Here is a 14,585-nt window from a genome sequence, read left to right on the forward strand (position 1 = left end):
AAACAGCAAAAGAGAAAATCTGCCTGCAAGTTTTGCATAGTTTGAAAGATAACAAGGCGCCAGTTACTTAATCAAACAAATGATAAAGACTTCGTAAAACCAAGAAACCTTGTTATCAACAAAACGCCAATTACTTGATTGAACACGTGAAATTAAAACATTTAACATAAAACAACTCAAAGCTGAATTTAAGGATGGAGACTTTGTAAAAGTTTCTTAGCTTCTTCAGGCTTCGTAAACCGAGAAACCTTATTACCAGAAGTAGTAACCTTGAGTTTACACGGATCTCTGAGAGAAAGGCGACAGCCAAGCTTAAAAAGATCAGACATGACCTCATGAAAAGCCTCTCTAGCTCTTAGAACTTCCGGTGGATAATCTTGAACTATCCGAAACTGTTGATCATGAAATTGTAATATAGGTTTCTTCCTTGATTCACGAAGGATCTGTTCTTTAATCTGATAGTCATAAAAGCGAATGATAATAGAGCGAAGTTTAGCAGGATCCCAATTAGGAGGGGTAACTCGCTGAACGCTCTCTAATTTTGGTAGTTTCGATAATATATCAGGGAATAAATCTTTCACAATTTGAGCACAAAAATCGATAGGTTGATTACCCTCCAGTTTTTCAGGAAGCCCAAGAATTCTGATATTGCACCTTTGGTTCCTGGTCTCCAAATCTGTAAGTTTCTTCAGTAACGCGTCATATTTTTAAAGTTGTTCTTGAAACCTTCGATATCCTTCTGCAACACCGGCAGAGATTCTTCGTGTAGCTTCATATGAATTTTGTGGTCATTCACAGTCTGCTGTATACTTCCAAGTTTCCGATTAAGCGTTTTCAGTTCAGATTTAACCAGGTCGAAGGAATTCTGTAACAAATCAAACTTGGATTCCAAGTCATCCAGTTTATCCAATTTTTCGAGTTTTGCTGACATTTGTTGAATCATTTCAGTCAAAGTCTCTAAAGTAGTCTCTTTTTTTTTGACGGCTTTCTACTCATGATTCTCTCACGGAGATAGGTTTAAACAGCAAAGTAAGCAAATAATTTTGGAGCACGTAGCTAGTGCAACCTACTCCATTACAGCCACCGGAAGTCTCCGTGGATCCAGAACTGGCTTGCCCACAGAAGGGAAAGTGTGCTTGTAGATGGGTCAAATTCTGCATGGAGGCCAGTGACCAGTAGTGTGACTCAGGGATCTGTTCTGGGACCCCTACTCTTCATGATTTTTATAAATGACCCGGATGGGGAAATGGAGGGATGGGTTAGTAAATTTGCTGATGACACAAAGGTTGGGGGTGTTGTGGATAGTGTGGAGGGCTGTTAGAGGTTAAAATGGGACATTGATAGGATACAAAACTGGGCTGAGAAGTAGCAGATGGAGTTCAACCCAGATAGGTGTGAGATGGTTCTTTTTGCTAGGTCAAATATGATGGCAGAATATAGCATTAATGATAAGATTCTTGGCCGTATGGAGGATCAGAGGGATCTTGGGGTCCGAGTCCATAGGATACTCAAGGCAGCTATGCAGGTTGACTCTGTGGTTAAGAAGGTATACAGTGCATTGGCCTTCATCAATTGCAGGATTGAGTTTAAGAGCCAAAAGGTAATGTTGCAGCTATATAGGTCCTTGGTCAGTCCGCACTTGGAGTTCTGGGCTCATTTCTGGTCATCTCACTACAAGAAGGATGTGAAAACCATAGAAAGGGTGCAGAGGAGATTTACAAAGATGTTGCCTGGATTGGGGAGCATGCCTTATGAGAATAGGTTGAGTAAACTCAGCCTCTTCTCCTTGGAGCGACAGAGAATGGGAGGTGACCTGATAGAGGTGTACGAGATAATGAGAGGCATTGACCGTGTGGATAGTCAGAGGCTTTTCTCCAGGGCTGAAAGGGTTAGCATCAGAGGGCATAGTTTTAAGGTGCTTGGAAGGAGGTACAGAGGCAATGTCAGGGGTTAATTTTTTATGCAGAAGGTGGTGAAGTTGTGGATTGGGCTGCTGGCAGTGGTGGTGGAGGTGGAAACGATAGGGTCTTTTAAGAGACTCCTGGATGGCTACATGGAGCTTAGAAAAATAGAGGGCTATGGGTAAAGCCTAGGTAATTCTTAAATAGGGACATGTTCAGCCCAGCTTTCTGGGCCGAAGGACCTGTATTGTGCTGTAGGTTTTCTATGTTTCTATATAGGCTAAATCCAGGCAAATGGATCCAACTCAGGTAGATATCTTGGTTAACATGGACCAACTAGGTCAGTGGACTTCTTTCCATAGTGATAACTTTATAATTCTTTAAGATGTCACCACAAATGTTTTCCTCAGGTTAACTGAGAAAGGAGTGATACTCCCAGTCTGCCAAACTGTATTAGGAGAAGTCCATTAGCCTTGTGTTCTTTACAATGTTGGCAAATTCACTTCTTGAGAGGTATTCAGACCTAGAGGCCACAAGAAAGGCATTGAGGATAGCAAGGACCTTCATCCTGTCACTAGAGGCTGTGTCCAGACTGGAGAACATATAACCATATAACCATATAACAATCACAGCACGGAAACAGGTCATTCCGGCCCTCCTAGTCCGTGCCGAACTCTTAATCTCACCTAGTCCAACCTACCCGCACTCAGCCCATAACCCTCCACTCCTTTCCTGTCCATATACCTATCCAATTTTACCTTAAATGACACAACTGAACTGGCCTCTACTACTTCTACAGGAAGCTCATTCCACACAGCTATCACTCTCTGAGTAAAGAAATACCCCCTCGTGTTTCCCTTAAACTTTTGCCCCCTAACTCTCAAATCATGTCCTCTCGTTTGAATCTCCCCTACTCTCAATGGAAACAGTCTATTCACATCAACTCTTTCTATCCCTCTCAACATTTTAAATACCTCGATCAAATCCCCCCTCAACCTTCTACGCTCCAATGAATAGAGACCTAACTTGTTCAACCTTTCTCTGTAACTTAAGTGCTGAAACCCAGGTAACATCCTAGTAAATTGTCTCTGCACTCTCTCTAATTTATTGATATCTTTCCTATAATTCGGTGACCAGAACTGTACACAATATTCCAAATTTGGCCTTACCAATGCCTTGTACAATTTTAACATTACATCCCAACTTCTGTACTCAATGCTCTGATTTATAAAGGCCAGCGTTCCAAAAGCCTTCTTCACCACCCTATCTACATGAGACTCCACCTTCAGGGAACTATGCACTGTTATTCCTAGATCTCTCTATTCCACTGCATTCCTCAATGCCCTACCATTTACCCTGTATGTTCTATTTGGATTATTCCTGCCAAAATGTAGAACCTCACACTTCTCAGCATTAAACTCCATCTGCCAATGTTCAGCCCATTCTTCTAACCGGCATAAATCTCCCTGCAAGCTTTGAAAACCCACCTCATTATCCACAACACCTCCTACCTTAGTATCATCAGCATACTTACTAATCCAACTTACCACCCCATCATCCAGATCATTTATGTATATTACAAACAACATTGGGCCCAAAACAGATCCCTGAGGCACCCCGCTAGTCACCGGCCTCCATCCCGATAAACAATTATCCACCACTACTCTCTGGCATCTCCCATCTAGCCACTGTTGAATCCATTTTATTACTCCAGCATTAATACCTAACGACTGAACCTTCTTAACTAACCTTCCATGTGGAACTTTGTCAAAGGCCTTGCTGAAGTCCATATAGACTACATCCACTGCCTTACCCTCGTCAACATTCCTCGTAACTACTTCAAAAAATTCAATAAGGTTTGTCAAACATGACCTTCCACGCACAAATCCATGCTGGCTACTCCTAATCAGATCCTGTCTATCCAGATAATTATAAATACTATCTCTAAGAATACTTTCCATTAATTTACCCACCACTGATGTCAAACTGACAGGTCTATAATTGCCAGGCTTACTTCTAGAACCCTTTTTAAACAATGGAACCACATGAGCAATACGCCAATCCTCCGGCACAATCCCCGTTTCTAATGACATCTGAAAGATCTCCGTCAGAGCTCCTGCTATCTCTACACAAACTTCCCTCAAGGTCCTGGGGAATATCCGGTCAAGACCCGGAGATTTATCCACTTTTAAATTTCTTAAAAGCACCAGTACTTCCACCTCTTTAATTGTCATAGGTTCCATAACTTCCTTACTTGTTTCCCACACCTTACACCATTCAATATCCTTCTCCTTAGTGAATACCGAAGAGAAGAAATCGTTCAAAATCTCTCCCATCTCCCTCGGCTCCACACATAGCTGACCACCCTGATTCTCTAAGGGACCAATTTTATCCCTCACTATCCTCTTGCTTTTAATATAACTGTAGAAGCCTTTCGGATTTACTTCCACCTTATTTGCCAAACCAAACTCGTAACTTCTTTTAGCTTTTCTAATCTCTTTCTTAAGTTTCCTTTTACATTCTTTATATTCCTCGAGCAATTCCTTTACTCCATGCTGCCTATATCTATTGTAGACATCCCTCTTTTTTCGAACCAAGTTTCTAATATCCCTTGAAAACCATGGCGCTTTCAAACCTTTAACCTTACCTTTCAACCGAACAGGAACATAAAGATTCTGTACCCTCATAATTTCACCCTTAAATGACCTCCATTTCTCTATTACATCCTTCCCATAAAACAACTTGACCCAATCCACTCTCTCTAAATCCCTGCACATCTCCTCAAAGTTAGCCTTTCTCCAATCAAAAATCTCAACTCTAGGTCCAGTCCTGTCCTTCTCCATAATTATATTGAAGCTAATGCTATTGTGATCACTGGACCCGAAGTGCTCCCCAACACATACATCTGTCAGCTGGCCTATCGCATTCCCTAACAGGAGATCCAACACTGCCCCATCTCTAGTCGGTACTTCTATGTATTGTTGCAAAAAGCTATCCTGCACACATTTCACAAACTCTAAACCATCCAGCCCTTTTACAGAATGAGCTTCCCAATCTATGTGTGGAAAATTAAAATCTCCCACAATCACCACCTTGTGTTTACTACAAATATCTGCTATCTCCTTACACATTTGCTCTTCCAACTCACGCTCCCCATTAGGTGGCCTATAATACACTCCTATCAGTGTTACTACACCTTTCTCATTCCTCAATTCCACCCAAATAGCCTCCCTAGAGGAGCTCTGTAATCTATCCTTCCAAAGCACCGCCATAAGATTTTCTCGGACAAGCAATGCAACACCTCCTCCTCTGGCCCCTCCTACTCTATCACACCTGAAGCAACTAAATCCAGGAATATTTAGTTGCCAATCACACCCTTCCTGCAACCATGTTTCACTAATAGCTACAACATCATAATTCCTGGTATCAATCCACACTTTAAGCTCATCCACCTTTCTTACAATGCTCCTAGCATTAAAATAGATACATTTAAGATACTCTCCACCTCCTCCTCTCTTTTCATCCCTAGCAATGCATTCAAATTTATTATCCTTTTCTTTCTTCTCCCCTACAACTTCAGGCTGAGCGCATCCCTTCTCCATCACCTGCCTTTCCTCCCTCACACACTGTCTACTTACTTGCTCTACTGGTGAACTAACCTCCTCTCTCATAGTTTCCTCAAATTGATTTCCGCCCCCCCATCTTACTAGTTTAAAGTCTGCCCTGTAGCCCTAGCAAACCTCCCCGCTAGGATATTGGTCCCCCCAGGATTCAAGTGTAACCCATCCTTCTTGAACAGGTCACGCCTGCCCCAGAAGAGGTCCAAATGATCCAGAAACTTGAATCCCTGCCCCCTGCTCCAATCCCTCAACCACGCATTCATCCTCCACCAATTTAATTCCTACTCTCACTGTCGCGTGGCACAGGCAGTAATCCCGAGATTACTACCTTTGCGGTCCTTCTTCTTAACTGCCTTCCTAACTCCCTATACTCTCGTTTCAGGACCTCTTCCCCTTTCCTACCTATGTCATTGGTACCTACATGTACCACAACCTCTGGCTCCTCACCCTCCCACTTCAGGATATCTTGGACGCGATCAGAAACGTCCCGGACCCTGGCACCAGGGAGGCAAACTACCATCCGGGACTCCCGATCACCTCCACAGAACCGCCTGTCTGAACCCCTGACTATCGAGTCCCCTATTACTATGGTCCTCTTTCTTCTATCCCTACCCTTCTGAGCTACAGGGCCGTCCTCTGTGCCGGAGGCCCGGCCACTGTCACTTCCTCCAGGTAGGCTGTCCCCCCCAACAGTACTCAAACATGAGTACTTATTGTCAAGGGGTACAGCCACTGGGGTACTCTCTAGTACCTGCCTCTTCCCCTTCCTGACCGTGACCCACCTATCTGTCTCCCGTGGCCCCGGAGTGACCACCTGCCTGTAACTCCTCTCTATCACCTCCTCACTCTCCCTGACCAGGCGAAGGTCATCGAGCTGCAGCTCCAGTTCCCTAACTTGGTCCCTCAGGAGCTGCAGTTCGACACACTTGGCGCAGATGTGGACGACCGGGAGGCTCGGAGACTCCAGGACCTCCCACATCCGACACCGAGAACAACAAGCTGCCCTCACACTCATACTTCCCGAATAACTGAAAATAACAAGAACTAAAAGATAAGCCTACTGTGCCCTCTTCCGCCTAAGCCCTCTGAGCCCAAGCCCTACACTCTGCTCCCGGCTCACTCCGCTGCCCGCAAACGAAGCTGCCCACTGCTTAAGGCTGCATTCTTTTTATATCTTCCCTCCTTCCCAGGCCTTGTATACATATTGGGCTTGTATACAGGATCCTTCACATCCATATCAGTCACACAAAATTGTTCAGACAATTATCTAGAAAAATCAGAGCAAAATTGGTGCCAAGCTCGTGATAGCCACGTGGCAATATAATAAACATGTTGGACAAGAGGAACTTTCAGAGGTGACTTCACTCTCTCTGTAGAAGTGAGCATAAAGAGTGAACACAGATAGGTGAATTCAGAGCAGACCCTTGTCAATTCCAATTTCTCATCATCTTCTTTATCTGGTCTTTCAAGTCCTCTGCCATAGAACATTCAAAGCATTCTGCTGCTACCAGCTTTTGAGGAAGAGAGTTCCAACTCACATATCCCTCAGTGAAATTTTTCTGTCTCACCTCTGCCTTAAATGAGAGATGCATTACTTTGAAATAATGAACTTTGTTCTTGATCTATTGCCCAGTAGCACTCACAGCTACTGAGATGAAGTGCTCTGAGATATTTGTCATGACTAGAATGAACAGTTACCTGAGCAAATACCTGGACCCAGTGGATTTTACCTACTGTTACGACATGTCTACAGCAGATGGAATTTCACTGGTTCTCCACTGGGCTTTGGGCTTTGAGAAAATCCTATCCTGCTCTTTATCCATCACATCTCATCATTAATGTCATCACCCCCTCAGTACTGATCAACAAGCTTCAAAATGGAATGAAAAATGGAGGATTATGGGGGAGGGAAGGATTAGATTGAACTCTGTTCTAAAACCTGACTCTCTAGTTTCTGTAAACAGCCATAGATTTTTCCCAAGAGGGCATAAATTTAAGATGATTTGGAGAAATGTATAGTGGAGATGTCGGGTAGGTTTTATACACAGAGAAGTGCTTAGAATGTGCTGTCAGGGGTGGTGGTAAAGCCAGATACATTAGGGATGTTTAAGGGGCTCATAGGTAGGCACATGGATGAAAGAAAAATGGAGGGCTATATTGGAGGGAAGAGTTAGTTTAGTTGTATGTCCAATACCAGTGGGAATGCATTAACGATGAGAGGGAATAATTTCAAAGGAGATTTGAAGGATCTGTCCTGGACAAATCATTTAAATATAATTGTGAAGAAAGCATTACAGCACCTTTGCTTCCTCAGGAGTCTGTGAAGATTCAGCATGTCATCAATAACTTTGGCAAACTTTTAGCAAAGTGTGGTGGGAAGAGTGCTGACAAGCTGCCTGGTATGGGAACACCAATGCCTTTGAGCAGAAAATCTTACAAGTGGTAGTGGATTCAGCCCAGTACACCATGGGTAAAACCCTCCCAACCATTGAGCACATCTACATGAAACATTGCCAGAGAAAAGCAGCATCCATTCTCAAAGATCCTCACCATCCAGGCCTTGCTCTTTTCTCGCTGCTGATGTCAGACAGAAGGTACAGGAGCCTCAGGACTTGCACCACCAGTTTTCTACCCCTTTATCATCAGGCTCTTGAACAAAAGAGGGTAACTGCACTCATTTAAGGACTCTTTTATCTTGTTACTTCACACTTGTCATTTATTGTGTTTTACTTATTATCTGCATTTGCGCAGTTTGTTTACAGTTTACAGTTCCTGATGTTTACAGACAATTGCTGTTCTATAGATTTGCCTGCAGAAAAAGAATCTCAGGGTTGAACGTGGTGACATGTATGCACTCTGAGTTGAAAGAGTTAGATAGAGCTCTTAAAGATAGTGGAGTCAAGGGATATGGGGAGAAGGCAGGAACAGGGTACTGATTGTGGATGATCAGCCATGATCACAGTGAATGGCGGTGCTTGCTCGAAGGACCGAATGGCCTACTCCTGCACCTCAAAATGTCGACAGTTTATTTGTTTCCATAGATGCTGTTTGGCTTGCTGAGTTCCTGCAGCATCTCGTGTGCACTGGACAGTAAAGCATGGTTAGTAGAACGCCTGACAGTACTAGCGACCTGGGTTCAATTCCCTCTGCTGCCTGTAAGTAGTTTGTACATTCTCCCTGTGACAGCGAGTTTCCTCCGAGTGCTCCTGTTTCCTCCCACAGTCCAAAGACGTACCGGTTGGTAGGTTGATTCATTATTGTAAAATATCCCATGAACAGGCGAGGTTTACAATGGGGGATTGCCAGGTGGTACGACTTGAAGGGCCAGGGAACCTGTTCTGCACTGTATCTCAATAAATACGAGACAAAATCACAGAAAAGTGCAGCACAGCAACAGGCCCTTAGGCCCATCTGGTCTGTGCTGAACTATTTAAATAACCTGATCCCATCGACCTACACCCAGACCTCACTCTCCATACCCCTTCCATCCATGTACCTATCCAAACTTCTTTTAAAATGTGAAATCGAGCTCCCATACACCACTAGCACTGGCAGATCATTCCATACTCTCACAACCCTCTGAGAGAAGCTTCCCCTCATGGTGCCCTTAAACATTTCAGCTTTCACCCTTAACCGATGTAGTCCCACCCAACCTCAAGTGGAAAAAGCCTGCTTACGTTTACCCTAACTACACCTCTCATCATTATGTATACCTCTAACTAATCCCCCCTCCACTGCTGCTATATACTATATACGGTGAAGAAGGTCACGCCCTTGAGTAACACTTTTATATTCCGCACTGTTTTGTTCAACTTTGATTACTGCAAATGTTCATTTACTTAACTAATGTCCGTCATCAAAACATGCCTTTGCACTAAACACTCTGAATGGCATCTGGAAAAAAATACTTTTAATTCGCTCTGTTATCAGGGGTACTGGGAGTGAAGGATCTATACACATAAGATTATTTATCCATAATCTCCAGTAACTAACTCACACAGAACCTGGGTCAACAAAACCACACTTTCAAAGTTACTATTTTAAGGGATGTTTACATTCTGTTCAATTTTCTGTTTCCTCTGGAACTAATTCAACAGAAACAGCATCCATCTCTTTACAGGGTCACCTTCAGCACTCAAAGATGACGAGCGCACTACTTAAGCAGGTGAAGATCACAGAATTAGACTCATTGCCACTGATAGATCCTGCACTCAAACACAGGTAGCACAGGTTCTCAGTGGCCACTTTATTAGGCTCACCTGTACAGCTGTTCGTTAATGCAAATATCTCATCAGCCAATCATTGGATTGCCACTCAGTGAATAGAATCATGCAGACATGGAAAAGAGGTTCAGTTGTTGTTCAGGAAACATCAGAATGGGGAAGATGTGTCATCTGTGTGACTTTAATTGTGGAATGATTGTTGGTGCCAGACAGGGTGGTCCGAGTATCTCAGTAACTGCTAACCTCCTGGGATTGATTTTTTTCTCCCAAACGCACAACAGTCTCAAAGTTCACAGAGAATGGTGTGTAAACAAAGTTAAAAAGAAACATATAACCATATAACAATTACAGCGCAGAAACAGGCCATCTCAGCCATTCTAGTCCATGCCGAATGCTTACTCTCATGTAGTCCCACTGACCTGCACTCAGCCCATAACCCTCCATTCCTTTCCTGTCCATATACCTATCCAATTTTACTTTAAATGACAAAATCGAATCTGCCTCTACCATTTCTACTGGAAGCTCGTTCCACATAGCTACCACTCTCTGAGTAAAGAAGTTCCCCCTTGTGTTCCCCCTAAACTTCTGCCCCTTAACTCTCAACTCATGTCCTGTTGTTTGAATCTCCCCTACTGTCAATGGAAAAAGCCTATCCACGTCAACTCTATCTACCCCCCTTATAATTTTAAATACCACTATCAAGTCACCCCTCAACCTTCTACGCTCCAAAGAATAAAGACATAACTTGTTCAACCTTTCTCTGTAACTTAGGTGCTGAAACCCAGTTAACAGTCTAGTAAATCTCCTCTGTACTCTCTCTATTTTTTTGACATCTTTCCTATAATTCGGTGACCAGAACTGTACACAATACTCCAAATTAGGCCTCACCAATGCCTTCTACAATTTTAACATTACATCCCAACTCCTATACTCAATGCTCTGATTTATAAAGGCCAGCATACCAAAAGCTTTCTTCACCACCCTGTCCACATGAGATTCCACTTTCAGGGAAATATGCACCATTATTCCTAGATCACTCTGTTCTACTGCATTCCTCAATGCCCTACCATTTACCATGTATGTCCTATTTGGATTATTCCTACCAAAATGCAGCACCTCACACTTATCAGCATTAAACTCCATCTGCCATCGTTCAGCCCACTCTTCTAACTGGCCTAAATCTCTCTGCAAGCTTTGAAAACCTACTTCATTATCCATAACGCCACCTACCTTAGTATCATCTGCATACTTACTAATCCAATTTAACACCCCATCAACCAGATCATTAATGTATATGACAAACAACATTGGACCCAGTACTGATCCCTGAGGCACACCACTAGTCACCAGCCTCCAAGCTGACAAACAGTTATCCACCACTACTCTCTGGCATCTCCCATCTAGCCACTGCTGAATCCATTTTACTGCTTCAATATTAATACATAACTATTGAACCTTCCTAACTAACTTTGTCAAAGGCCTTACTGAAGTCCATATAGACAACATCCACTGCTTTACCATTGTCAACTTTCCTAGTAACCTCTTCAAAAAATTCAATAAGATCTGTCAAACATGACCTTCCACGCACAAATCCATGTTGACTGTTCCTAATCAGACCCTGTATACTCCACTTGAGTATGAGATGACCACGGCTGCTTTTCTCTTCGTTTTTCATTCCTTTGCCCTCTGACCTCCTCTTTCTTATTCGTTTTATTAATTGTTACAAAGGCAGAAAATGATCATAAGCACAAGACATTCTGCAGATAATGGAAATCCAGAACAATACACACAAGCTGCTGAAGGAATTTATTTAAAACATAAGCAACAAGTTTTATGTTTCATTCTAGACTTCTAAAGAACCTTTCAAACCTTTCGATCGTAAAAGCATCAGGATCCAATGGTATCAATTAACTGTTTTATAGGTGTATATTTGGATCATGTATTTCAAATGTGAAGAATCCAAACAGTTCAATACAACATAACTACTAGAGAACAATGGACAGATCTCTAATGATTAGACTGATCTCTAATACACATAAATGCCAATGTCTGAGTAATGTTCTATAGTTTATTATTAAAAACCTGAGCGATAGATCTCTAGAGATAAACACACACTATAATGTCTTAACAGTGTTGCTACTGTCTAGCAACTGTACTGTGTGCACATCACAGACAGATCTCCACACAAGAAGCAACCACTTGCCTGGTTTCTGTGCAGTAGATATCCCTGCTTCCAACCACTCCCCTCCAAAATGTGACACTTACCAGAAGCATTGTATACAAAGGGCCCATAGCTTGTTCAGAATCCCTTCCACTCACCCTATAATTTATTTGACCCCACAGGGGGAAAATGATTTCCCATCTTAGGAAGGAAGTACAGGAGCATCAGGACTAGGACTGTCAGATTGGGTAACAGCTTCTTCCCTCATGCTGTGAGACTAATGAATACCCTGTCACCACCGAGGTCTGGTCACTAGGACAGCAAGCTGCTTACTTTACTGTTTACCTGTGCTATACTCTATATGCATTTTGAATAATATTTCATTAACATTTATGGTAATATTTAGTTGTATGTGCTGGGTGTTTTATATATACTTTGTGGATGCACAGAGGTCCAGCTAAACATTGTTTCAATTGGTTGCATCTATGTACAGTCAGATGACAATAAACTTGAACTTGTGTCTATGTTGCTATCTATATTCAAGGGCAGAACTGTAGAGCAGAGTCCAGCCACAACTTTACAGCTCCAGCGACCCAGTTTCAATCAACTTCCGGTGCTGTCTGTGTGGAGTTTGCACATCCCCCTGCCAACACATGGATTTGCTACTGTTTGGTCTTGGATCTGATTGGTGGGTTAAGTGGCAAATATCCACTGCTTTTGGGATATTCAAATGAAATGTGGTTATGCAAAGGGTGGTGAGGACAAGAAAACTTAGGGATTGGAAAATCTGGTGGAACTCGATGGGAAGTAGGGTATTTGTGCAAGGGGCTTGTACGTTCTTCTCCCGACTGCGTGGGTTTCCTCGAGGTGCTCTGGTTTCCTCCCACAGTCCAAAGACGCATTGGTTGGAGGTAAATTGTCATTGAAACTGTCCTGTGATTAGGCCAGTGTTCAATTGGGGGTTGCTGGGTGGCGTGGATTGAAAGGCTGCAAGGAACTATTCCATGCTGTGTCTCAATTAATAAAATTTAAAAATATATAATTGGAGAATATCCTTGTGGGCAGGTTTGCTTGAATTGTTGGGGAGGGTTTAAACTAATTTGGCAGGAGGCTGGGTTCCTGATTAATAGGGAAGAGAGTGGGGCAGTTGGTTTACAAGCAGAGACAGTGTGTAGTGAGACTGTCAGGAAGGACAGGTAGATGATAGGGCAACATTGCAGTCAGTGGGATGAGCTGAAGTGTAACATTAGGGCAAAATCAAAAGGGTGATGAATACAGGTATGGAAGTGTTATATTTAAATGTATGCAGTATACAGAATAAGGTAAATGATCTTGTAGAGCAAGTGGAGATTGGCAGGTGTAATGTTGTAGGTAGTACAGAGTTGTGGCAGAAGGTAGATTATAGTTAAGAGCTTAACATCCACAGAAACACATATCAAAAGGACAAGCAGATAGGCAGAGGGACTGCGCTGGATTTGTTGGTAAAAATAAATTCAAATCCTTACAAAGAGTTGGCATAGGATCAAATGATGTAGAATCCTCTTGGGTAGAGTTTTTAAAAAACTGTAAGGGTTAAAAGACCCTAATGGGAGGTATATACAGTCCCCCGAACAGTAGCCAGGATCTGGGCTATAAATTACAATGGAAGATAGAAAATGCATGTCAAAAAGGGCAATGTTATGGTAGTCATGGGGGATTTCAATATTCAGGTAGATTGGAAAAATCAGGTTGATGTTGGATCCCATGAGGACTAGACTATAAAAGCAAGGGTGTCATGCTGAGGTTTATAAGCGACTGGTGATGCCTCACTTGGAGTATTGAGAGTAGTTTTGGGTCTCTTATTTAAGAAAGGATGTGCTGACACTATAGAGGGTTCAGTGGAGGTTCACGAGAATGATTCCGGGAATTAAAGGGTTATAATTTGCGGGATGTTTGATGGCTCTGAACCTGTACTCAAAGAAATTTAGAAGAATAAGGGAGGAATCTCATTGAAATGATGAGGAGGTATACAGGAGTGAGAAGAGTGATATTGTTAAACTGGAATGAGAATAGAAAAGAAGGAGAGAGATGTTTCCTGCACATGCAGAATTGAGTTCTAGCGGAGGCTGAGAACATCAGAAACTGAGGGATGATCTTGTGGAGGTGTAATGGATTTGGTTTATTATTGCCACATCTGCCGAGATAGAGTGAAAAAAGTTGTCTTGCACACTATTTATAAAATGTATTCCTGTTAAAAAAAACTGTTAAGATCATGAGGAGCACGGGTAGGATGAATGCACTCTGCTTGTCTCCTGGTTTGGGGAATCAAGATGTAATAGGCAGAGTTTTATTGTGAGAGGGAAGAAATGTATATGGAACTTGAATACCATTTTTTTGCACAGAAGTTACCCAGAACTTGTACGTAAGTGGACTGAGCTGCCAGAGGATGTTGTTGAAGTTGATAAAATAACAGCTTTTAAAGGCATTTAGACAGATCCATGGATAGAAAAGGTTCAAGTAATGGATGGAATGCTGGCAAATGGGAGTAGTTTGAATGAACATCCTGGCTGGCATGGACTGCTTGGGCCAATGGGCATCATGATTCTCTTCTTTGAGTATGTATCTACATTCATTGCTATCATCCCTCAAAACTAATGAACGAGCTCCGGAAACTCAGCCTCAACACCTCTTTGTGCAACAG

This window comes from Hemitrygon akajei, chromosome 5 (assembly GCF_048418815.1).
Source record: "Hemitrygon akajei chromosome 5, sHemAka1.3, whole genome shotgun sequence".
Classification (NCBI taxonomy): Eukaryota; Metazoa; Chordata; class Chondrichthyes; order Myliobatiformes; family Dasyatidae; genus Hemitrygon; species Hemitrygon akajei.